General features: G+C 32.5%; 1 protein-coding gene across 1 annotated transcript in view; it reads left to right on the top strand.

Annotated features, from left to right (window-relative positions):
- Window positions 1-12,286: 12,286 nt before the first annotated feature.
- Window positions 12,287-27,751, top strand: part of LOC106713815 — a 99,449-nt gene continuing 83,984 nt past the window's right edge. Inside the window, exon 1 of the mRNA XM_014506688.2 lies at window positions 12,287-12,687. The gene's annotated coding sequence lies outside the window, so the exon portion shown is untranslated. The remainder of the gene's footprint in view (window positions 12,688-27,751) is intronic.

Genomic DNA, 27,751 nt, shown 5'->3' on the forward strand with positions numbered 1-27,751 from the left:
CACCTATCAAATAATACGTTCCTATTTCTCTTGTGATTTTATGAATGTAAGACTGTGTTTTATCTTTAAGAGTATATTTTTTTATTAAAATACTGCTAGCCATTGGTTTTTTCGTATTGCCTTCTATTATAATATGGTCCTCTATTTAGTTGTGGAACATCACGTGGTATGAAATTAGGTTATAAAAATTGCATCATGTCATTGGTGCCTTTACTTTATTCAACATACTTGAACATCCAAATCTATGAGATGATAGTTCTTATCAGTTCATCTGCTAGAGTAAGTATTATTGTATTTATTCTAACTTCAATAATCTGCTTCCAAAACTTAAACCGTTGAATTTACATACGAGACCCATTTCTTTTTAAAAATCTATTTCCTTTTTCATTATAGTCGGACTTTGTATCGATGTAAATTCAATCATTATCTAATAGTTTTAGGGTTCAAAATGGATAAACTTCACTAATCGTATAGGGCATTGAGCGGAAACGTGGAATCAGAGTTATACACACACGAGTGTTGGACAGCTAAAATGACCAGTATAACTTGACCTGTCTATATGAAATATTTTCTTTCGCATTTTAGATAAGTGTTTTATTTGGCAGAAATGTGATAGGTCACGTGAGGCTGGGTGTAATGTTTGGCTCAATTGGCTTAAGTAACACAGACGTCTACGGTCGAGGATTTCGGACGGTATATTGTCTCGAGAATGTGCATGGATGAAAACATTTGAAGAACGCTCATGGAATATTACGTAATAAAAAATAAAATAAATTAATTTAATTTAATCGATTGCAATTTATTTTATATAATTTGGAAATGAATTATCAGCAAGTACTTTTCATCCGCAAAATTATTTTTAAGAAATTACTTACGTGTCAATAAAAATCGCCTTTAATCACACTTACAGAGATATTAAAAAAATAAATTTATCTAAATATGCAACTTATCGAACATCACTCACACAAGCACAAAAAGAATAAAAGGTTCTAAATTCAAAATACTTTCACTTTTAATTTTTAATTTGTTGCGTCATTTTTTAGTGGCCAGTACTTTTACAAACTTTTTAAAGTGAATATAAAGATGGCCAGTGGCATCGAGTCCTGGCAATCGCGCACTGGAGCAACTTTAACAGTACGTAATCACACCTACAATTTGTCATCGTGGGTCACCCTAGTTAGACTGATGACACAGGACATACGCGGAGCGATGGCGGACGCGGAAGTTCATCTTAACTGAGACGGATCGCTTTTGTCTGGACGATTTATATTGTTGTTTGATGATTTAATGCTATTGATATAAGCTTGAAAAAACATGTGTTTGTAGGAATTACTGACTTAGGCATAGAAACATTACAACACAACTACCTTAGTTTATCTTATGTTCACCGAGCCAGATGTGTTAGTTGTACTAAAACACACTAGAATCAGATTATGCAAACATATATTTTTACGTTTTGATTTTCGGGTAATAAGCTTAGTTACTTCTCTATACTTTTATCAAATTTTATCGAATTTTGGAACCTCCTGTATTTTACAACAAAAACCGAGTCGATAGTAAAAAAAATTCAAAGTCATAATAATATTTGTTGTTGTTATTGTTGTAACTTCGGCGAAGGTTAAAAGCGCATACATCAAATGCATTTCCTTCATAACGCACACGGCATCGTATGAGGTGCTCTTTTATTAGTCACAGCAATTAGCAGTCACGGCCTCTTTGATACTCGTGTCTAACTACCAATCAACATTAATTTAATCAAACACATTATTTGATGGATTTCACACATAAATAACATTTATTTACTCACTTCTTAAGTTCCATTTACAGATCTTATACTAATTACAGAGGAGATAAATTTGGTTTTACTTGTTAGAACTCTTATTAAAAATAAAAAAAACTTGAGAGGTGTCAAGGGACACCCGGATGGAAGGAAGTTCCTTTCAATTAATTAGTGAAGGAACCAATGTTTATTCTATGAATAAAAAACTTAAGTCTTCACAAGAAGTACATTTTATTTCTATGAATTTTCGTTATATATTGTCACGTCGTTGCCATGGTGACGTAGCGCTCATTCGTCGTTAACATACTTACTATAGCAAAAAGTGTCGTGACAACTTTTCGTAAGAATTTTTTCCGTCTAGCCCCCTTTCACAACGCGCGATAAGGAACTTCGTTCCAATAGTCTAAGTATACGAGTACATTTTATTTCAAATTGTAGTATCCGAAATATCTTGTGTTATAAAAATAATAAAAAACGTAGCTAAACAATTGTAACTATAAAATACATTAGCGACGTAATTACTAAACCGAACAACGCAGTGAAACTTAATTTCTCATTACGACAATTACGTCCGTTATAAAATTATAAGCAAGCTAAAGTCGGTGAAGTTTTGATAGCGTATTGTTAGAAAATTATAAAAGAGAATTTGTTACCGGTCTATATCGACTTTCCTAAGAACCGCTCTTCCATTTAATAGACAATTTTTAACGCTTTCATCGCAATAGTAACGCAATATTTGGCCACAGTCAGTCGTGACAATATTTCGTTTGTACGTGTAGGCAAATGTTTGAACAAATGATTTGGAGCAATTTGCAATTGTGAATCGGCCGCAGAGCGATTCGTGATATCGGATAAACATCGCAAAATATTAGATATGGTTTAAGCTAAAATTGTGACTATGCATTGCGAGATGGGATTGAAACATTGACAAATACAGATTTTATACATTTCACACATTTTACTGCAATTTTAAGTAGATATTCCAACTTCGGCATATACAGAATAAGATGGATACTGGTCATCAGAACAAGGGTCATGATTATTTTGAACATATGATAGGAAAATCACATATAACAGTAACAAATAGGGTTACTGATATCATATGTGTTAATTTCTGTTCATCGGATGCTTTATGTTTGAACTTTTTATAACGTATGATATCATATTTTGTTTTCAAAACTCATAGCGTTAAATAAGCTAATTCTTCGATAACCATTAGGTATTAAGAAGACTGAGGTGTGATAAAAAACTGTGAATAGCTAACTAGAAATTGGCATTTTATTCTATGGCATTTTATTTTTGTAATCTATTCCAAAACAAGACCAAATTTTTGTAAACGAAGATTGGAATACATTTGGAATTTACGTTAAAATTCGAAATAATATTTGCGTAAACTACCTTTAAAAACACTTTCTTTTATCTTTGTTTCACGCAATTTTCAACAAAATTTTTAAACTTATGACGTTTATTTATTTACTAGCTTTAGCCCGTGACTCCGTCCGCGCGAAATTAAAAAAAAAAAACTTAATATGTAGCCTATGCGTTCTTCCAGACTATGATCAACATCTGAGCCAAATTTCATTAAGATCCGTTTAGCCGTTCCGGAGATACCTTCAAATAAACATCCATCCATTCATCCATCCATCCAACCATCTAAACTTTCACATTTGTAATTATTAGCAATTAGTAAGATAAAGTTTAGCTCAATATTTGGAACAGTGCATAATCGTTATATTGTCCCTCGATAGTCTCATTCATGCTAAATACTACAGTTAAATTTAAATACATCCTCTGTTAGTTGTCGATTTCGTCTAATAACTAGTCCATTGGGCGGCAATAGCTTTGATAACTTCCAAATATTTGACTATGGATCGAGTTCAAGTAGAGTTTTGAAAACTAGTAAATAATTAGTCATTTATGAGCGGAAATTTGATGTCCATAAACTTATAAAATATAGATACAGTCAATGATCAAAAGTTATGGTAGAATAGTTGTTGGTTTTGGGATAATCTTCTAATTTGTATTCCGTCTAATTATACTTGTTTAGACTTCCGTAGTCATGTTCCCTTCCATTGATTTAATGTTATGTTTCTTTATTATACTAATGCACATCTTATCTTGATTTAAAACAAATTATAGTTAAATCATGTAACATCAAAACAAAGAACATGAAATTCCATACCTGGCAGTATTTTTGTTGTTGTGAAAATTGCGTAATATACAGCTATTTTAAGGAAATATATTTTAATTGGGCGAATGAAATGAAAATGTATGAAGCGTCGGTAGCTCAGGGGTTATCACTTGACTTGTAATCTGCAGGTTTTGGATTCGAAATCCACTATGTAACGCTGTGTTTTTCGATTTACATATTTACAGTTATACGACGTTCTTTTAATGAAAGAAAACATCGTCTTGCAACTTGCAAGTATCTGCGAAGAAATTCAAAGATATGCGTGCAGTCACCCAACCCGCTCTGGGCCAGCCTGGTTGACTATGGCCTTGTCGCCCCTAACTTAGAGTAGCCGAGGACCTCGGTGGGGACGTATAGTGAACTGATGATGATTTCAATTGAAATATTTTGGATTTTATAAGTACAACGTGCAGTCTATGGTCAAAATATTTAGGCTTTGGATTGGAACAGCAGGTCTGATTCAAGCTGTAGTTAGTTTAAAGCAGTTTCAACCAGTTCCAATTGAGAGTGACAATTTTCCGACTCCATTATGCGTTGGCCTTTTGTATGCACCAATCAGGTGCAATTAGATATATACATACAAAACGTCACCAGTATACTTTTGATATCTAGACTTTAATCCATTAACATAAATAAATATCCGCCCGATTTCATTTACTACTTGGTCACTAAAGAATACATTAAATGATAAATCTACTAAGGATACCACTGAACAACTCTAATTTCGGTATTAAGACAGTACTGTGAGACTACTAAAAATGTGACAGTCTTAAAAAAATATTTTGTTACAATTCATCATCATTATCATCATCATCAGCTACTATACTACACTATACGTCCCCACTGAGGGGCTCGGAGCCTACCCCAAGTTAGGGGTGACTAGGCCATCGTCAACCACGCTGGCCAAGTGCGGGTTGACTTCACACATATCATTGAATTTCTTCTGAGATATGTGCAGGTTGCATCACGATGTTTTCCTTCACCGTAAGAACGTCGGATAAATGTACATATGTAAATCGAAAATCGAAAAACACATTGGTATATGGCGGGATTCGAAACCCTGTTACAATTGATTTGCAAAAAATAATATTTTTTAATTCCTAAGATAAGAATGCATTACAAATTATAAATTTTGTTATAGGATAAAGGGGCAGACGAGCAGTTGCTTGCTAGAATCTCAAAATGCAAAATTTATCTACAACTTTTAGGCCTTAATTTTCCATCCATCACATTAATGAGATCTTGCTTTCGATTCAATGAACGGAGTTAATTCGTTTAATCGTTTAACCTAATTTAAACTGCGAAGCTTTTGTTGTAGATTAGCAACAGTTATTGTGCATAATCAGTTTAGACGTGAGAAAGAGAAATTTGAATTTCGAATATCTTGTAATCGCTAACTACAACTAATTAAGTGATAATCAAGCGTTATCTAACCGTTATTTATATCTGAAGCAGATTTATAGCGAGTTCCCACTGCAGAAAAAGAAACATCTACATGAAAATAAAATAATACATTTGTTTCTTCAAATAGAATAAGTTTTTATACATGTTGTTCAGCAGTGAAAACTTAAATTTGATAAACTGGATAAATCAAGATTTCTTTTTTACTTCTATAAATACTGTTTAAAGCTTACAATTTACTTGTTATCAGTAAAAAGTTTTATTGAAAACTTACACGGGCACATTTTTTTATTTTCCGTTCAAATTACGTGATATAACTGTTTTATGGACCAGAGTTAAGTGATCTCCAGTCGCTAATGGAATAACTAAGTATCTTGTATTCAATAAGAGGTCTCTTTGTTCTGGTTGAATGGAATGAAAGGTTCAGTAGCAACGTAAGCAAAACAAGTCAAATATTTTTATCGTTATGTAACCAGAGATACAAAATTCGTACGTTGGATGAGGTGGTGAATGGCGGATACCATCACTTGGGTTTGTTTCCATTGTGCTACGAGATATTTAAAACCTAGTTTTTTTTAAATACATTTCACTATAATTTGTTTTTCTTTAGTCGTGTAGTTGTTTACGTTAAATATAGTATGACGGCTTATCCGCCAAAGTCAAATGACTGGTTGACTTTTAGCTGTCAAAAGTCAGCCAAGCGAAGCGTCACTGTCGATGGTTGTGAGGGCGGCCATTGAACAGTGTTGTTCGAGACGGCGCCCGCGCACCACGCTTGCGACGAAGCGCTTAGCATCTAATTAACAATTAAAATCTAGCGCTTAATTAAGTTGGTGTCGCATTGGTTAGACACTACAGTGTTCGTTCCACTGTGTATTTTTGGTTACCTAACCCTTATTAAACAACTGCGATTGCAACAAGGACTCGTGATCTGTTCACGCCCACCTGCCGACATACCCGCTTTTATACTCGCACAAGATGATTTCTGATGAAGGCTCTCCTGCCCCTTCAAGTATTATTACTATAAGTAAATAATAAAATAAAATAAATTTATGTGAACATCATCTATTAAAAACAAGCACAGATAATATTTTAATACTACCTACAAACATAATAGTGTTCATTTTTGCTACTAAAACATATTTTCAAAAATATACTGTTATTTCTATTTAACATTATGTTTTGTACAACTGTTTTGGTAGTGGAAATTAACAGTAAGATTCTCTTGTCGTACCGTTTCTGTGCAGGTTCAACAATGGATACGTACACAGCGTCCGTTGACCGGTGGCGGATGCAGCGGCGACCAGACCGTCCATTGTTACTATTGTGATTGACCTAATTACCCTGTTTATACCTTAAATACTGAACTGTCACACCATGAATGAAATTTAAAGAACCTATCACAGCAATTCTAATCTCGTCCGCAGTTTTTTTTCCTTAATTAAGATGCCTATTTTTCTATTCAAACGAAAACATTTGTTTGCATTTTTGTCCCCTATATTTGTTACTAAACTAAATGGCAGATTATGATGATATTTTGGTTAGGTGTTCTATGCTCACCAGAGAAGGTTTGTGTTCTAAAGAATATGAAATTTAAATTAATAGTTTTTACTTTAAAAGGTAATGCCTTAATGATTTAGTGGCCAGACCTCTAAGTATTTACTTGTTTGGCGTATATTAATGTTATTTTTATTATAAAAAAACAGAACGGCGTAAATAAAAATACCATTTAATCGTTTAAATTATTTACTTTAAAAATCAATATGCTGTGAATACTAATGCTTCGGTTCCATTAGGCATTTAGTCGTAATGGAATTTTATGTCGACGGGTTTCAACTCGCAGCCCCACGCAACCAGATTTTAAATTATACCTACCTAGTTATAAATTACTATTTGTTTATTTTATAATTATATAAGTGCATCCGTCAGTGTTAAAATAAAGGTCTTAAAAAATAGCTAGACGAAGCTCTGACGACCGAAAAATGGCGGTATAACCATACACCCGATTGTGCAAGTTGTCGGAAGAGGCCTCAGCAGCGTTGAGGAGTAAATAACCTCAGAAGGTCTGGTACAGAAGGCAACGGGAAACCACTACACCATAATTCCCTAGAAGCTAACTTTATGGAAGAGTTGATAATAACAATGGCCTCGAGTTCCCAGCGTCTCTTCTATGAAACAGGGGTTTGAAGAATCCCAGGGTGGAAAAAAAAATCGTTTTAAAAAAATATACTCCTTGGATGAATATATTAAAAAAATTGCAACATAATTTATTGACTTACATTTAGTTACATACTCGATGTCAATTATAAGGAATTTTAAAGAACGTGATTGAATGTGTTCGTTCAGATATTCGCTCAAGTAAGCTAACCGAATTTAATATACTCGTAACTTATGTAACACAACAGTAGTTTACCTTCAATGGAATTTTTACAATCTAATCATATTAATGTAACATTATTTGGTACACAAAACGACACCCTGTAGTTAATACAGTATGTTAAGGAATATTATTGAATTCAGAACATTTATACTTCTGTGATTGAATAATAAATAAATCAAGAAATAATTACTAAATTATAATCTAAATAGTTATATCTAAATACTTTAAAATTACTCATAATAATACTAATATTATAAATACCAAAGATTAGATAAATTGATGGATGTCAGAAGGTATCTTCAGAACGGCAACTAGGATCTAACTGAAATTCGTCATATATGTAGAACATTTTTTTTAATTCCGCGCGTACGGATTCGTGGACGACGTCTAGTCAACAATAAACATGACAGAATAAATGAATTAAACGACATAAACACAACAAAACTTTAAGTTCTAGTCGAAAATTATTAGATATTAACTCAATTAATTAATTTTAATAATCAAGATCAAATTCAACACAACAATTAATAAATCTTGTGAAAATTTTATACTACGAAACATTTAAAATGGAAGAATAGAAGTGCCACTTTTGAAATACTTGGAAAATGTACTTAAGAGTGTACACTCTTACCCTCCCCTGTACCCTCTTAAACAAAAGCATTTACTAGACTCGAGCAAAATCTTTAATTCAATTTTCTTTATAACTTGACATAACTCAATTAATTAATAGTTACTCGAGAATTTTAGATTTGATTTAAAGAATGTATCAAGTTTTATTCTTGAAATTAAAGTAATTTAATATTTAAGTCTAGTTTATGTTATACTTTAGTTTTTGTATAAAATATTAATAATGAACCTCTGAAATTTAGTTTCAGCTAATTTTGTTTAAATACTGACTCATTTACAGAGGCATACTGCCGCACTTAGAGACTTTCAATGGCTTCTAAGTTGTAGTGTAGATTTTATACTAAAAGTACACTAAGTGTCTTCCTTAGGAACCACTTAATGACTGATTGCATCAGTTAAACAGACATTCGAAAAATAAACGATTATTTGAATTATAATAACTTAAGAAAAAAATTGTAACCAAACTAGTTGTATGAACGGGTTTCACAACGCTAATATGCTTTGGCTAAATAAATAAAACATGTACGTCTAGACGTTAGTTTTATAATTCAGCGTTTTGACTGTACCGGCACTTATATTAATGTTGTCATCTATTACATTATCTTTGATATAACAGAGACAATATTATGTATCAATACAAGTATGAAGAAAGTTAAAACACGTAGTTAAGCAGCTGCACCGCGACATTGTTCCGCAGACAACAGAAATACGAGTCTGGATTGTTGTTGAGATCCTATGATGTGAGAATTTTGAACTATAAATACAGTTCTTGTTTTGTTTGTTGGTGTGGTTTGTTGTATAGATTATGTTTATAATTTATTAGCTGTTGCCCGCGACTCCGTCCGCGCGGAATTATAAAAAAAAACATAATAAGTAACTATGTGTTCTTCCAGACTATGTTTTACATATGTGTCAAATTTAATCAAGATCCGATAGACGATCCAAACAAATATCCATCTAAACATTCGCATTTATAATATTAGTAAGATTTTCATAGTAATAGATTAGGAAGAAAAGAAACTCGATTTTTTTAATCTGTCAAATATACTTTGCCTCTATAGAAATAAATAGCTTTTGATCGCAAATTCGTCCGCACGGGATTTAAAAAAAAATAGTAATAAATATAGCCTATGTTACTCAGTGATTTTGTAGCTTTCTAATGGCAAAATAATTTTTAAAATAGGTCAAACAAAATAGGTAAAGAAAATACACATTTAAAGGTGAACTTTGAGAGCCTCTCTTGAAAAGTTGTCAATTTGCACATTGGCCCTTATTCATAGGAGCCATCGATCTGTGTAAATATTTTAGAAATAGAAACCCAACGTCAAACAATTTAATCTTGAATTAACGAAAAATAATTAGAATGTATAATTGATTCTAATAATTCATCCACACATAAATTATCCAAGTCCTCTATTTTGAAAGTCAATTGTTTTCTTCCAAGAGTCTGTATTTCAGTAATATTTATTTCAGTGAAAAGCTTTGAAGATTTGTCATGTTTTTATCGTGTACCATGAAAGCATCGCTTTTATTCGAACAAATTTATGTGTTTCTGTAAGTGGAACTCGATGTTGTTTTATTGCCAACGATTTGCGTGTATTTGGTTTTTTGGGTTCAATTTGTTTATTTCGCTTTCTTACGTTTTTCCACTTGATATCTTAATAAAATTTTTATATCTACACTAAATTAATCAATGCGGAAAATTCTAATTTTAGAAAGAAATGTAATATTTGCATTATTGTCATGGACAAGTGTCTAATTATTGTAACTGGCGGGTAACAATAACTAGACACTTGTCTATATAAATAAAGCTATTATAAACAAATCTTTACTTCGTATTTTCACTTTAACCTATACTTAACCAAAATGCTGCGTATTTTCATTACGTCACTTGTTAGATATTCGTGATTTACGTGCGTAATTGCTATAGCATCTCTTTATGTTTATGCCACAGAGACGGCAGCGGCATGATACTGAAAGGAACACTACATTTCACAATTCTATTAAAACAAATTTCAATTCTGTCATTTAAATACTGAACTATAGCTGATTCGAGTAATAATGCTGTTGCGTCATCACTTTTAGTCGTGTGGCACATTACTGACTAAATAATAAGCAGCAACACGGCCAGCGCGGTGTCGCACCGTCCGTGTGGTATCTCTCTTACTCTACTATAATGAGTGTTACGTCTAGCAGTACAGACCTCAATGCGGCGCAAAGAGCTTGTAATTTCCCGTACGTAACATCCGTTCCTCCGCCTAATGTTAATTCTTTCCTATTTCCTACCGGATGAAGAAGAGCACTTAAGGCATAATAAGAAAAAAGTTTCTTTATGTTCTTTGCTTAATCATCTTAAAAATATTTAAAAACTAACATTTCCTGTAAACTTCTTAAATAACTCTGAAAAGAAATAAATCTTATTTGGTGTTTAATATTCTTGACCTTCATACAAGGTGCATGTTAAAGCTTATATTGGGATATCGGATGAATTCCATAAGTATAAAAGTCTTCCTTATTTACGTTACAATATTTCCCTGTTCAACACAACACCTTCAGATAACAGCTTGCAAAGAAATTTCTAGTGTCTTCTCTATTTTCAGTTGTATGGGTATAGATTTATTTTGCGATACGAAACAAATTTCACACTTGTGGAGTCGACAGTACATGTTAATTGTTGATAATATGCTAATTTGTGTTTCGAACAAAGCGAGTTTCGAAAATAGAATTTGTACTGATTTCAATACAGGCCTTCAACATGTTTAAACAAAGCACCATATCATGGTATTCATTACGTATTCTTCTTTTGTAAAAACGTCAACTGTTGGATTGTAATTATTAATTAATAATTATTTAATTCTCAAGACTACAAGATAAGTATTGCAGTGAATTGCATTATAATTTACTTTCAGTGGTTGGGTAGATTTAGGTTCAAAGATATGATTTGTTTGATGTAATTCCATAAGAGATGTTTGATTTTAATGGAATTGTAAGTTTTTAAAACCATCATAATGTTCTATTTAGTAAACGAATCAAGAGCACTGAGGTATCCAGCTTTTAATCTTACTAATGTTATAAACGCGAATGTTTGGATGGATGTATGGATGATTCTCCGGAACAGCATAATGGATCTTGATGAAATTTGGCACAAATGTAGAAAGTAGTCTGGAAGAAAATATAGGCTACTTATTACGTTTTTTTTAATTCCGCACGGACGGAGTCGCGGACAACAACTAGTAGATAAATAAGTTTTAAAGTCTTTTTATTATTCTTTTGCTTTCTTTCGTTTTTGTTGAAAAAGGAAAACAATCGCAAGTCGAGATTACAATTTATTAAAGCTCTGTAGCAACATGAACATGAATCGGTGTTTTAATGATAGAAGAGCCGCTCGTTGCAGAACTTTCGCCATTACTCAAGTCTTAACATTTGAAGGCAGACGCGAGCTTGTAACAAGTACAAAAGATACAAGTGATTAACCTACATTCGACTAAAAGAAAATATAAAATGAAAACATGAATCGACATGTTCTCGAGACAAATTGAACAGACTGACACGATATCGTCGATTTCGTCATTACACTTCTCTATTTAGCGAAGCAAAGTATCAAGTTATAGTGTCGAAAATGTAAATAGACCGCTCCACCTTACTGCGGCGGCGGTGGCGTGATGAACTTTCATTTTCCTCGACTTTTATACGATTGGAATATAATATTTTTAGATGGTAATATAACCGATGACGTCGGTCTCGTAAATATGAGAAGTGATTGCGGTAAATGGGTATTTTTTTCAGTTGCCATGCAACTAGATATTCTGCAAGGAGACCGTTGAGGTTGCGTTGCGTGGCGATGGCGAGCGGGCGCACCGGAGCCCGCGCGAAGGTGAAGGCGCGCCGCCGCCAGTCGCTCGCGCGAGAGAGCGGCAAACGCACGACGCCTGCGCGGCACTGACGCCCGCCATCGCCCGACCTCCACCGCGCGCGCGCAGCTACCGCTCAAGTGAGCAGTGCACCGATCCCTGCACCGTTCCAAATTCAAAATCTAGTTTCCACATGTGACATCGTGCTACCGGCTAGTGTGACGAACATAAAAACTCCGTGCTCAGTGATTGTGTTCGACTGTTGTTTTTTTTTGAGTTTTCTCGATAAGTCTCGAGTGAGTGGCGATTAAGAGAATTTTTCTCGTGATTTGACATACATATGACGTGTATAACGGTGTCGAGATCTGACGCTTGATCGCCTCGATATAATCGAATAAGTGTTTTGTGTATCTCTGGAGCGGTGCGCCGGAATTTTAACGGACTTGCCTAAGCGGAGGTAAGAGCGGATGTTTACAGTTATGCTTTATTGTATAACTTGACTGTGGAGAAAGCCATTTTTATTAGTATGTCTTCATTGATAGTACAGTAAATGAATGGTCAATATGCAGCAGAGATTAGCTATTTATGAATCGTCGAGAGAAATTTCCAGTTTTTATGTTGCAACAAATAATTGCTAACTAGCAAAGTGCTACATTGCACTTAAGTTGTAAAGCGTTACTAACAATAATACAAGTCAATTAAATTTCGAGAAGTAACAAAATGGTCTATGAATGAAAGACCGCAATAAAAACAGAGCCGCTAAAAGTACTTCAAGTCATTCATAATTCATATTAACTAGAGATGAATATTCAAGGGGAGTTGTTTTTTCTTGAGTCGCTCAGTTTATTTCAAGGGAAAACAGTTTAGGAGCGGGTTCGCTGCCAGAATAAACAATGCACCGGGTGAAAAGTACTGACTCATCTCGCGTACGCTCGCGACCTGAGACTTTTGTACAGAATAAATTTACCTTTAAAATGAGCTTCGTATTTAGTAAACAGACGAGGATACTTTTGTGTTTATTCTTATTATAAAAAGGCCATTGGTAACCGTTTCAAGGCGAACTATTTCCTAACTTGTTTATTTAAAATGTAAGAGGTCATACTAACTAGCACTTTGTAACTTGGAAAAACTCGTTGAAGTCTTTTGTAGTTGTAAATTAAATAAGTTTAAATCTTATAAGATAAATAATTCTTTAATAATGTATGAATGCAAATAAGCGTGTAAGTTCTTTGAACCTTATCAACCTTTATATTAACTTAAACGAACGCATTAAAAATATAGATTATTTAATGTAGCTGTATGAGAATTCTACACTAAGGCACTCTTTTATAGGCACTTAACAACTCTGAGTGTGACATTTAAACCTAATTATTGCAATTCAAATTGTGCGCTATAAAAGAGTCAATCGATTTAATTAACCATTGTAATATTTAAAAAAAAGATTAGTAATTTCTTGACTATAATGAATGTGAACAAAACCAGTGTACGTTGAACTATTAACAGGCTTTTTAAAGGAATTTACTGAAATGACTGCTCTATCCATTATCTTGAGGAGATCACACGGTTATTTGCGTTGACATTCTAAATAAGGAAATCTAAAGAAGAAGTCCAGGACTTTGTATAGATGGCAGAACACTTAACTAACTGTAATTAAGTCAGCTTTTGTGCATTTTTTGTTTATTGGTCAGATAGATAACAGTAAAAATACTAATAAATTTATTTATTACTTACTACTATTAATTTGGATTAAAGCGTTTATACAAATCAAAGAAACAAATGAAGTCACACTTTAATACAACATCTACAATGGGCTATATTTGTAACAATAGCCATCGTATCGTTAGCGACAAAATTTATACTAAAATTTGTGCAGCGGATTAGTATCAGGCGTACAGTACACCAAAAATTTCATGTTAATTTTGATATAATTGATTATATTTTTTTAAGCATGGTATAATATTTTATTAGTTGTGGTTTTTCTCATAAATGGGAGTTTCTTTTAACTTTTTTTTTGACATTTAATTATCTATTTACTTGAGGAAAGTGACGGGTAAGATAAATGTGACGTTCCATCGCGTTAGCCGAGAACAGGTTGGTCAGGTGAATCATTTGCGGATGTATTCCAGGCTCTTTATTTCAATCATACAAATTTTTTTTCAACCTTGTCTTTTTTGTGGCCAGTTAAATATTAAAATAATGTCTTTTAATTTTGAGAGATTAAATAAACACATAATAATATAGTAATTATCTTTTTGCAATGTTTTTTTACATAAAATTTGGTTATTCTAAAACACTTTTGATCCATGATTCGATTTACTAATGTCTCTCTCTTTCTTTCTGTGTGGCAATGAGCGTGAAAACCATACAACACATAATCAAGTTCTTTAGTTGTATGTCATAACAGATCCGCCCTTATTTTATCAGTGGACAAGTAAATCAAGACAAGAAAAGTGTTAATAACTTGAACGTGTAAATAGCTGTTGTTTGCGCCCTCAATAAGGCACCGGTGAGCAAATAGCGCCCTCTTACGGTCGATTTCTTTTTTGGAATACTTTCCATCTTGACTATTCTAGAACATGCTGCTTATCACTTTGTTTGAATTTCTTATCAACAAAGGGACGAAAAGGTGTTCAAAGTTTATAGTACAAACACAGGGTGGTTGTTAAAGCTCCCGATAAGGCTTGTAACAATGCATGTTGTCATGTGAGTTAACCTTGCCCCTTGATGCTATCTTTGCTTTACTTTATAGCGTCTTATCTAAGTTTATGAGCTGAGACGATGTAACAAAGATGGTTAGGTTAGTTATATTGTTGCTTGGAATATTCAAAATGAATATTATAAGCCATTCTTGTATGCAGTTAAAGAGAAATCTTCAATATTTTTATTATAATTATATCTTTCTGTTTTTATCGAAAAAATTTCAATACTTTTGTACGCTATTCTATTGTAGTATGTACATATTAGTAGTGTACCGTAGAAGCTATTTATGGAACGACATTTCAGCAAAGTGTAGTCTTGATTAATTACAGTCAGTGCCAGCATAGGTTAGTCACGGAGGAGGTTTAAGTTTTTAAGTTTTGCGCATTCTACTGGTGCAGTGGCAGAATGCCAAGACCTTGACTTGTTTATTGCACACCTTATGCTTCTCAATTTGAGTGGCGTAAGAAATATCGCTCGAATGCAAATTCGCAACTGATCTCTTGTGTTGCAAATTTCCATTTAATAGATACTAGATATAATTTGTCGTACAAATTTACAAATTTTGTCAAAGGTTTCAAATTCACTTTTTAATTATTAGAGCTTTAATAGGCTTTTAACAAAAAGCCTATCGTCTACGTCTTGCTTACTTTACTTACTTTTTTTTACCTTCCTAAAAAAAATTGTGAAAATTAAAAATCTTAAAATTGTGAACAGTAACACGCTCATCATCTCCCTGACGTTATCTCACTCACGTGGGGTCAGTGCACAAGGTTTTATAAACCTAAAGGTTTTGGTTTAATTTTTTACGGCCAGTCTCCTGCCTGTTACGGTTGCCTACTTAAGTGGAATATATTAAATATTTATTAACATAAAAACGCTATTGACATAACAGTAATTTGCTATGATTATCCGAATTCCGCGTTTCTTTACATGGTTTACTTTACGTTTGGCTTCTACGTAATATTAAACTTAACAACTATCTTCATTTACGTTACAAACAACTCAACATAGTATTTACAACGGTATCGCTTACAATGATTCAGCAAAAACATTAAGTGTTTGCTAGTTAATTAGTTAATTAGTTAATTACTACTATTTCTGTAGTTATCGAAATGTAACGGTTACAAAATAACTATGTTGTTACCTAAAGATTTTGTTCTGTCTTACATACTAAACTAACCCCGCCTTCGCGCGGTTGGTTATACATTTTTTCAATGTTTTTCAATCTAGTCATTTATTTAATATTTTTAATATAACGTATTGTATTAATAGTTGTATTGTTGTTAAAAAATAAATTATAAAATAAGAAATCATCGACAAAAATATATTTTAATGATAAATCTTGATACTTATTTAATATTTCAAATGTTCCTTTGGTAATTAAATTTGGAAAGGTCAAGAACATTAAGCGCTCGTCTCTTGGCCTTTAAATCTTCGTCAGAATGCTCGAAATAATATGAATTGTAAAATTTATTCTCGTGTTAGTTAATTTAAAGTCTCTTCACATAAACGTGAGTTTAATTTATAACCTTAATAATATTTAATAGTTATTTGTATCACTCGTCGATTAGTAATTTGATAGACGTTTTAAACCTGTCTTAAGATGTGTTGATTCTTTAATTATATACTCTATTGTGTATTATCATAATAATATGGCTTTATGTTGAATCATATACATCAAAATCTTTAGATCACGAATATATTTAGGTAACAATAAATTCATGCGCATTCAAACAATATCACAGTATAATAAACATATGGTTAGTAACTTTTAGACAATAATAGAATAATTTCAAATTGTTAATTTGATTTTTGATTAGTTAAACACAAGTGCCAGTCAGTCGTAGGGAGGGGACTTGAGCGTTGATTTTCATGTATGTCACTAGACCGCATTTGCACTGGATGCGTCGCTGCACTGGCATGCCAGTTATGCCAGTATAGTCATTCCTCTTATAATTACTAAAGATTTAAATAATTTGATTGTTTGACTAACATGTTACTATTAAATTATTAGTAACATTTAAAATACTTCTAACTAGCTATCGCCAGTGACTCTGTCCGCGCGGAATTAAAAAAACCTAAATAAGTACGTGTTCTTCCAGACTATGTTCTACACCTGTGTCAAATTTCATCAAGATCCATGCAGCCGTTCCGGAGCTACTTACAAACAAACATCCATCCATCCATCTAAATATTCGCATTTATAATATTAGTAAGATTGTTATGTTGAAAATTGTCAGTTAAAAAACGAATTATCGCACAAGTTTATTAGCTTAAATATAGATCTCTGCTTAACGAATTATACTAAGTAATGAGTAAGGGTAAAACTCAAATCTTTCTTAATTGTTATTTATTTTATTAATGAGATTGTCGAAATATTTCTTGCAGATGTTTTCGGCAGTGAAAATCCTCGATAATAGATAGCTAAACTCTTGCTTTATCTAATAAGGTATCTGCCCACAAGGTAAAGATAAAAAACTTGTCTTCAATTTTTTCTACTAAAAACGTAATACTTTCTGTTTTTAAGTTCGTCGTACTGATTATCTGTAATAAAATCTCAATTGCACTTTCTACGCCATTTAATATTGTGCAAATACAATTGTGTTTGTTGTAATTTTAAATATAATTGTTTGTAAAAAACTGAATAGTTGTATTATTATCAAACAGAAATTTATTATAAGCAATATTTCAATGGAATAATAGAAAAGTATTGAATTAATAAATTCATTGTTTATACGCACTGTGAAATTAATGGTGGTGGTGATGAAACATGTCTTATAACGCCTGGTTTGATATGTTTTTTTGGAACGAAGTTCCTTATCGCGCGTTGTGAAAGGGGGCTAGACGGAAAAAATTCTTACGAAAAGTTGTCACGACACTTTTTGCTATAGTAAGTATGTTAACGACGAATGAGCGCTACTTCACCATGGCAGGCAACGACGTGACAATATATAACGAAAATTCATAAATGTACTTCTTGTGAAGACTTAAGTTTTTTATTCATAGAATAAACATTGGTTCCTTCACTAATTAATCGAAAGGAACTTCGTTCCATCCGGGTGTCCCTTGATACCTCTCAAGTTTTTTTATATTGTGTACCACATAAACTTAATATTGACGGAACTAATTTAAAAAATATTGCATCATTGCAGTTTACATTCATTCTGAGTTACATAGTAACTGTACTTAATTCTGTTTTCAAATGTTTAAAAAAATAAATGCCCATCCATACGCAAGGAAGGGCCGCCGAAGTTATAGCTTGACGTCTTGTGCATGACATCGTTTTCGCAACCGGTATATTTTGATTGTTGTTGGGTCGAAAAGTGGGGCGTTATTTGCGTATTCATTATAACAAAAGATGGTATTATTGTAGTCCATTATCCACACCCTACAGGTTTACCACGACATGTGTTTTGCGAAGGCAGGTGGCGGAAGTATAAAGAAGACGCACGATTTCATAATGCTTCAAAGAAATGTTTTTTGGTATTGAATCTTATTTTTATTATTATGTTTTTTAGGAAGATGCATTCAAAAGGCAACAGTTGCTTGCATTTTTGCTGTATTTTCTTTTTTATTCCTGAATGATCATTGTCTCTGTACATAAAGTAAGAAGCCGAAAGCTAAATTGCAGTTTTATTATAAAGAACCCAAACAAAGATGGAAAAGATTTGTTGGTACTCGTAACTCGTATACCTATAATTTAATTTTGAATCGATAACCAACTCGTAAATAATATTTTCACTATGAATTATAACTTGGTTTCCTAGAAATTGTTGTGTATTTCCGTAGTTGGTACCTATTTGTTTCATAGGACGTTGATATATTGAGTAGGATAGTAAATTACCGATTGGGGTGTGATAGTGACACTAGGACAGGACAAATCGTTTGCGAATACGGAATGGTAAAATCGATGAATCGAAAATCGGTTGTACTTAATCATAAATGTGCATAAATACTTTTCCAAGAATTTATTTAATATAGCTAAATGTAAGAACAATTTAAATTGTTGGACTACATTTTGTTATAGCTTATAAAGAGGTAAATAAAGTTTAAAAAGATAACTTTAAGATTTTCGCAAACTTCCCTTCTTATTTTTTTCCCTTTCCTAATTGAAGTTTCATGTTCGACATTCTAAATAGATAAACGATTTAGAAGTATACAAGTATTTTTCGTTTTCTTTCTACTGAAGAGGTTAAACTAAACACACCTACTCATCTCAATGTCAAATCTGAATAAAGTCATAATTATTTGGGTCGTTTATTCATCACAGATATACATATATATATATCTTATTGCAAATGTCATTGGCGATGTGATCTGCCCACTCGGTCAGCGCTCGCCCACAGTAAGGGCCAGTAAGTTCGTTGTATAGACGTTACATTACACTCGCTTGACCTTGATTATAATTGCTGAGTATTCTTTTGTTTTAATTTATTTTTTTGTTCAATTAATCTAAGAATCAATATCTATCCTAAATGTATTTTTGACTAGCTTTCTTATTTTCATTATTATTTTCATCCAAATCACTATGTTATTAATATTATAAATGCGAAAATTTAGATGGATGAATGGATGGATGTTTGTTTGATCTTTGGAATGGCTGAAAGGATCTTGATGAATATAGGCTACTTATTAAGTTTCTTTTTAATTCCGCGCGGAGTCGCGAGTAAAAGGAAGTATTATAATATTTTCTGAACGTTTTGTTAAGTAGTAAAAATATGCATATGATTATTTTAAATGTTTTAACTTGTTTTTAAAGAAACAATAAATACATAATAATTTTCGAAAGTTTTTTCGTGAAACATTCAGGTTCATTAAGACAGCAGCAATAAGCAATGTATTAAAAAGTTGTCGCGTGCTCCGCAAATGCTATTTATTTTTATAGCAATTGAATAAAACTTTTTGCATTTCGATATACGTTTAAAGTTTTTAACTCAATATTTGTTTTTGCATCAGAATTCTGATACCCTCGAAAAGGAAATGCGATGTCTAGCTCGTTAAAGTTAAGCCTCATGATATTTAAATGAAATATTTTCTTTTACTTGGCTTACATAAAAATAAAAAACACGAAGATTGTGTCTTTTGCGCTGTAAAATGCTGTCATAATTTAAAATTTTACGACAGTCTACAAAGATATCCATTAATAAATAAAAAGGGGGCGATAAATATAGAGAGCGATCTAAATGGACAGTTTCAAGGCTTTTGTGTGTGACGGACCTTACAAAGTCGTGTGCTACTAAAGTTGAAGTCCGCAGAGGCGGCGCCGAGCCTTGGCCGAACACATTCACCGATGCTATTGGCTCATTTTATACGATCGCCTCCAAATAAACACTTTTTTATCACATCATAATGAAATAGGGCTTATTTCATTGTTGATCCAATTTGTAACAGTTAAAATCAATATTCGATCTTTGGATCGATATTAGTAAACTAACATTGAAATGTTTTCTAAACAATAGATCATCTAAACATCGATTGCTATTGGTTGAAATTTGTATTGTTGAATTTGTATTGGTTGAAATGTGAATTAAAGACACCGAGGCGAAGCAAAATGGTTCGAAATCTAAAGAGGAATATATGTTTTCAATTAACAATATACTTTAAATGCATTTTAGTAATAATTTATCCAGACACCTCAAAACTGGTGTACAAATATTTAGTTTTATTTCGTAAAATGTATGCCGAATGGTTTTTTGAATTGACATTTAATTTTTTATTTATTTCTTTCGACTGGCAATTAAAGTGTGCCGACATTGAATGAGTATTAAAAAACAAAGTTGTTTTCTTTTGAATTATTCAAACTATCGTGAGACATTATCATTAACTAAAATAGGAAACGGCTAAAACACTCACGTACATTTGTCCGGTGTCGGCACCGACTAGTTTCGAGCCCGTCTGGGGCCCTTCATCAGGGTGAGTGGGACTGATATTATTTCGTGGACGCGGCCCGTCGCTCACTGCGCGCCTGCGCTCTTAGGGCGCGTCTTGATGAAGGGCCGCGATGGGCTCGAAACTAGTCGGTGCCGACACCGGACAAATGTACGTGAGTATTTCAGCCGTTTCCTATTTTAGTTGTTTTCTTTGTTGAATTCTATCTTGAGCTTTAGTTAGCTTTTTACAAAAATTACAAGCAGTTTCGATATAGGAAGGAAATTGTATTATAATAAAAACAATATTACCCGCCTATGATTCGTAAACATTATGTTTGAAAAGTGAACTCTATTGTAAGGTTAAAAATAATACGGGGTGCATAAATTATTTTAATTACGAATAATGAATTGTACAATGATATAACGAATAGCGGTTAACGATAATTATCTGCATTGTGTTTGTAAAAATATGTGAATTACCTCGAAATTAATTCTATAAAAAAACTGTTGCGAAACGCTTTATAACTTACATAATAGCTAAGACATTTTCACACGCTATTAGCTTTGTGCTACAGATTAAAAACAAAAATGTCATGCATGGCTTAAAAGATTAAATACGATTAGGTATTTACGATATGTGTTTGAGCCACGCACGGCTTATTTTTAAATAAATAATGACCAAAATAAAATAGATTTAGCCTTCATTAAATGTAGCATGTCTTCAGTTATCAAAGGTTTAACGTGTTAAAACTTGAGCCTTCTTTACGTGACAAATATACATAACAATTGAAAGTTTAAAATTAAAATCTTTTTAAAATTGGCGACTCTATTCAAATAGTGGAAGTCAACCATAAGAAATCTCATCTAACGAATACATAATGTTACTTTCTTCCAAAGCTCTCACTTATTATAATATTCTAATATGCATTGTGATTTGTCTTATGATGCGCGACTTTCGGTATTTTAATTATAAACATTAACTATTCTGTTCCTTTGCTTGATATATTTGAATCGAAAACCTTCAAATAAGTTAAGTTTTTTTTTAATTTATACGTAAAAAACAATTGCACCATAACGGATTGCTGAAAGCCGATCACTTAGATAACTAAAGTAAGTTGTCTTTACAAAGTTTGATTACAATTTGAGTCTACTTTTTATTCGGAAAAAATCACTGTGTCGTAATGAAAATCAATTACTGTCGTTCGAATGACTGAATTTATTTAGTTGTTTACATCAAAACCCACTTGCGGTCAGTTTTATTGGGGCCATATTACCTTATTAATCCGATAGAATTGTATCTTATTGCAACGTGACTAAGTGGATGATGCAATTTCGATTATATATATTTTTTCGGACCTTTATAGTTGCAAGTAAGTATACAGTGAAACAATTGTTGGATAAGACAATGGTAAAATCAATTGGGCAGCCGTATCATTCGGATTTCGAAAGTGACCGTAATTTGTATGGAAATTGTGAGTGGCTTACGTGATGTCCTAGAGACCTTGTTACATGTTTTGACTTTTGCGTGCATTTCTATGCTTTGTTATGAAATTACATGGACTTGATTAAATTACCATTAAAATTATGACGTCAAAGTACAAAGATTCGGAATTTTAATGATTTTTTTATAGTTCCTATTATGACTGTATAAAATTTTTGGTGGTTTTTATACTAAATACGATTTTAATTGGACCTTTTAAGAAAAATCTCTAAAAAAAAGTAGCCTATAACATGGCGTCGTGCATCAGCTATCTTCCCGTCTATTTCCCGTCAAAATCGGTGTAGCCGTTCCGAAGACTATCTGGAACAAACGCGGCCTTGCGGACGGACATACAAAGAGAAAGACAAAAATTTTAATATTGATTTTTCGTTATCAACCACACCAATACACCACGTGTGCGATATGTAAATTATTATCAATTTATTTAAATTAATATTAAAGATATTTGTCAGGATGTTATATTTGTTTCATCAGTGGAAACAGCTGAATACAAAAAAGATTTAATTATAATATAACAAATGACATTTGATCTGACACTTTACCACGTGTCATCGTATTCGTGTCAAGGGCTTCTGGTTTACGCGATGGGTCACGATTAAAATTGGTGTTACACAGAAACATGCTCAAAACGATGTCACGCGCCATCTTGTGGTCATTATAGTTCTATATCGTTATTAATATTACGATTCCAATTAACTACGCATTACTTAGTCCAGTGCCAAACATAACAAAATTCATCAATATATTTCTTTATGAAAAGGTGGCAAGCGAGCAAACGGTCACCTGAATTCGCTGAAATAGCGAAGCGACCGTTGCTCATAGACACCCGGCAAATGCAGATGTGTTGCCTACCTTTAATCAACGGACAAGGGGACGCACAGAAAAAAGATATTTGCCCTTCTTATGCGTACCCTCTTCCGCCAAATCCACTTCTCCTTCCCATCCTTTCCTAATAAGAAAATGGTGGGTGGGGAAAGAGTACTAAAACTAGGCCTCAGGCACCAAATTAACATAACGGCAAAATTATTTTTAATTAAACTTCGTTGTACCATATCTATTTAACAGTTGAAAGCATCAAACGGCCAGTACATTCGGATTATAAATCCGATTCAAAACATTAAAAACGTTAAAACGGCTTTAACGTGCGTGCGTCTAACGAAGCGTGTAATTGTACTGCAAAAAGTATTTTAGTGTGTTGCCTGTTTGCTCCGTGCCATATCATCTGAATGCGCGGCACTTATACACTAACGCTTTAGTATTTTGTACTGAACCGAAAACGGTATCTTTTTTATAATATTCAATGTTTTGAGACAAATTCATCTACACGAAAATCAGCATTTGATTTACTTTGATGATGGAACCAGAGGAGATTTTTATTAGTTATACAGAATATTAAAAATAAATTTATATAGGTTATGATTTGGATCTTTTTAGGATACTACAAAGTGCAATTTAAAATTATCTATTAACACTTCTCTCTAGTAAAATTGAGATTTATTAAAAGGATAATACAACGTACTTTACGTAGTTATGGGTTCGTTGTTTATATACAGATGCACTTGTTGTTTTATAAAATTCTGTAGAGGACCTCCTTGATACGATCGTAGGAAGCGGATGCGGCAAACATAAAGGGTCTGTCTCAAAACACGGAGCTACTTAATATAAACGATCTTTTGAATGTTTTCTGGTTTTGAAAATTTTATTCCATTTATACAACGTTTTATTCACACTCAGAACCATTTTATGGATATGTTATCAATCCCTTAGTGTATAATTTCTTATGCCAAATAACGTCTACAAAAGTATCGTCTCAACGAAACAAGGTAATCGTACAACCGGTTAATTGTTATAACGGTGATATTGAAAAAAACGTTTCGTTATTTATTTTCATAATAGCTAAAAGCGCATGTTAACGTGATAACACCGCGCGACAGTAATTCGCGAGTTTTTGCCTATACGAGTTCGTTGCGCAACGTGGTGAAATTTCGAAAGCAATATGCGTATATAATTGGCTTTCTATATGCGATTTATTCAATACCACTTTTCTATCTCGTGTTTTTTAAAACCCATTATTCTCGCTTATTTTTGGGTTTGTATCAAACTGTTTTGAGCTATTTGAATACAAATTAAAATAACAAACATTTGTAAAAATAAAGGTTTGGTGAATAAGTAAATAACTACAATAATTTTTTTCCTTTGAGTCAAAGATGTTAAGTATCTTAGTTCTTGTTTTAAAACAAAAAATAGTCTTTAACTGATTTGAAATCAATATTTTTGTCAGTGTAAATGCTCTGTTTTGTAATTGCTTTGGTTTATTTAATGAATACTAAAAGCCATCGGTCATTTTTTTTTTTAATTTAGAAGCAAATACTTTTATATCTATTTTATCTTACTATATAATATTACAAATACGAAAGTTTAGATGGATGTTTGTTAGAAGGTATCTCCAAAACGGCTAAACGAATCTCGATGAAACTTGGCATAGAAGGAAACCATAGTCTGGAAGAACACATAGACTATTAATTAAGTTTTTTTTAAATCCCGCGCGGACGGAGCTTCGGGCGACACCTAGTATAATATCTAGTTCGATAGAATTAAATGAATTAGCCCCCGTACGTAAAGTTACATCACATCAACAAGTTATTTTCTAGGCGCGACAAATCGTAAATTGATTACAACTGTTGATAATGCCTTACAGAATCGATTAATTTTGATACTTGACTATTTGTACCGTGCAAATGTGAATCACGTTTAAGATCGGAAAATTGTGTACAAATTTTAATGCTGTTTAGAAAATACAGTAGTATACGTTAAATTCCATAGTATTTTATGATAATTTTCAGTCAATTTTTAATTGTATTAGAAGAGTAAGTGTTATTATAAAAAGGACAGTTTATAATTTAATAAAAAAAAAACTACTATTGGTAGATTATGGAAATATTTTTACTAAGATTCCTTTTAACCATTCCAAAAAAGCTTTATACTCGTGCATTAGTCGACTGTCGGGATTCGAACCCACAAGCACATGTTCAGAGTTCTGTATACATAACCATTTGAGTTACCTTTATGTAAATATTACATTTACAATTAAACTAGAAATTGTCATTGTTATCAAAGTTAGTCACTTCTTTAGATAATTAATCGTTGTAATCCTATTCATTAGTACTACTTGGCTCTAACCCATGTATGGTCATTTATCAATTTGTATTAAACAACATATTCTTTGTGTCAAATAAGTTGAATCTTTTAGCGACGAATTAAGAAAATATACGCTTATTGGAGTAATTCGCATTAACTTCCTTGTGCAAATTACATTACACTCTCTTGAATATATCACAAATATGGTGTTTGTCTGTACAAAGTATTTAAACAATGACGTCTTTCAGAGACTAGCGTAAAAGGTCAATTGGGTACAGTCAACGTCATAAATGTGGGAGACCAAAGTAAGCAATATTCCAAGTGATAACATTTTTTATTTTGTACACTTCTGTACACTGAAAAAAGGGTGACATGACAGACTGATAGCTCATGGACGCTAGTTCAAATTGACTATAAGACATTAGTGCAAACAAGAACATAAACCCTTATCGTTATTCCTTTGTTTTAGAAGGTCTTTGAAGGTCGGTATGTTCATGTAAAATTCAGTCGCATACCTTCTGTGGCCCTGGTAACTTTAGTGTGAAGACAGATGTACCGTGCACACGCAAGCATACAATAAGATTTGAATACTCGAATTGGTTGCCTTTGTAACATATTTTCACGCATCAGTACATTCGTGAGTTTGTGCATTCTCGAGTCCGTGTACGCTTGAGTCTGCGCATGCTTAAGCATGCATCGACTTACTCGGAGTTGCGTTCCGTCTATGCTCTGAGGCATCTCGCGCGTGAGCATTTTTCGCTTTACGACTCTATTCGCTTCCGTATTCGCTTTGACACGACACATTCCTTACATCTTACGGTAAATGTAGACACATTTCTTTTCAGTATTCAATTAGATGACTATTGATACGAATAAGGTTTTATTTGATTAACTATATTTGTATATTTAAATGCATTAGTAAGCCGTAAAAGTATCAGAGATGAAAGCAACAAAATATCATCTTACTCGCTCATCATATAACTAGGTAAATTAGGTAAGACAGTAATTGACTGCGAGATGGCGAATTAGTAAATAAATATTTATTATAACAAATTTTAAACTATAAAGAAAGCTAAAGCTATTTTTTTTTCTTCATTTTATTATCGTGATGATTATCATCGTCTGTGTATAATTTGAGAGAGAATTAAAAGCAATCTTTATTTTATTAGTAAACTAGCTGTCGCCTGCGACTTCGTTCCCGGTGGATTAAAAAAAACTTTAAAATTAGCCTATGTGTTCCTCCAGACTATGTTCCACATCTGTGCCAAATTTCATCATGATCCATGTAGCCGTTCCGACGATACCTTCCAACATATATCCATCCATTTATCTATTCATTTAAACTTTCGTATTTATAATATAAAGTAAGATTAGTTTAATTGACAAAAATATTTATTATAATAAAAATTTCACAGTCGGAGAAATCACACTCTGCTTAGGGAATCTGGATAAACTTTCATTTAAATTGAATGTAAGCACGTGAGTAAAAATATTGCGTATAGTTGTGTTGTATAGCTCATTTATTGTCGTAAACTGGTCCATTGTACTGACTTGACTCTTACAATCCAACATCCTAAAACGTCGTAATAACATTGATAGTACAAGCGAAAATGCACCTTTAGTAAAACGAAATAGAATTGGTTATTCAATATTTTATAATTGATAAAAGTAAATGCTGACCGCTTTATTCTGTCTAAAGGTTGGTACCAAATGAACTGTCACTTATTTAACTAAGTTTAAAAGTCAGGTTAAGTTTCTAATGTCAGGTCCTATTCTTTTTTTTTAAATGATTTATTTGCTATTGTAAAGACTCGTTTCAAGTTCAGGAAGTTGTTTTGTTAAATTATACGTCTGTTAGCGTTTAAAAATCTTTAAACAGAACTAACAGTATTTCCTGCTTGAATTAATTTTGTTTCGATTTTGAATAATGAACCTTTTTATATTCGTAATAATTATATTTATGGTATTGGATGAAATTGGTTATCTTTTAGATTTATTATTATTTTTTATAGAATCGAAGTCTAGAATTTTAATTTTTATTGTAATTAGATTTGCGATAAATGGTCATTTAAAAAAATATTTTATATTCAATTGAACATCGATGAAAAACGAACAGTGGGTAAATGTTTTGACTTTATTTCTGAAAAATCTAACCTATACATCTTTAAAAATATGAACATTATACACAATTACACGACTGACTAACTATTAATACACGATTTCTACTCCATACCTTTTGATATCAATGTAATTCTTTTTATTTAAAAATCTTTGTACAAATGCCACTGACACCCGTCTCTAAACGTTTCGAT

The sequence above is a fragment of the Papilio machaon genome, chromosome 12, assembly GCF_912999745.1.
Source record: "Papilio machaon chromosome 12, ilPapMach1.1, whole genome shotgun sequence".
In the NCBI taxonomy this organism is placed as follows: Eukaryota; Metazoa; Arthropoda; class Insecta; order Lepidoptera; family Papilionidae; genus Papilio; species Papilio machaon.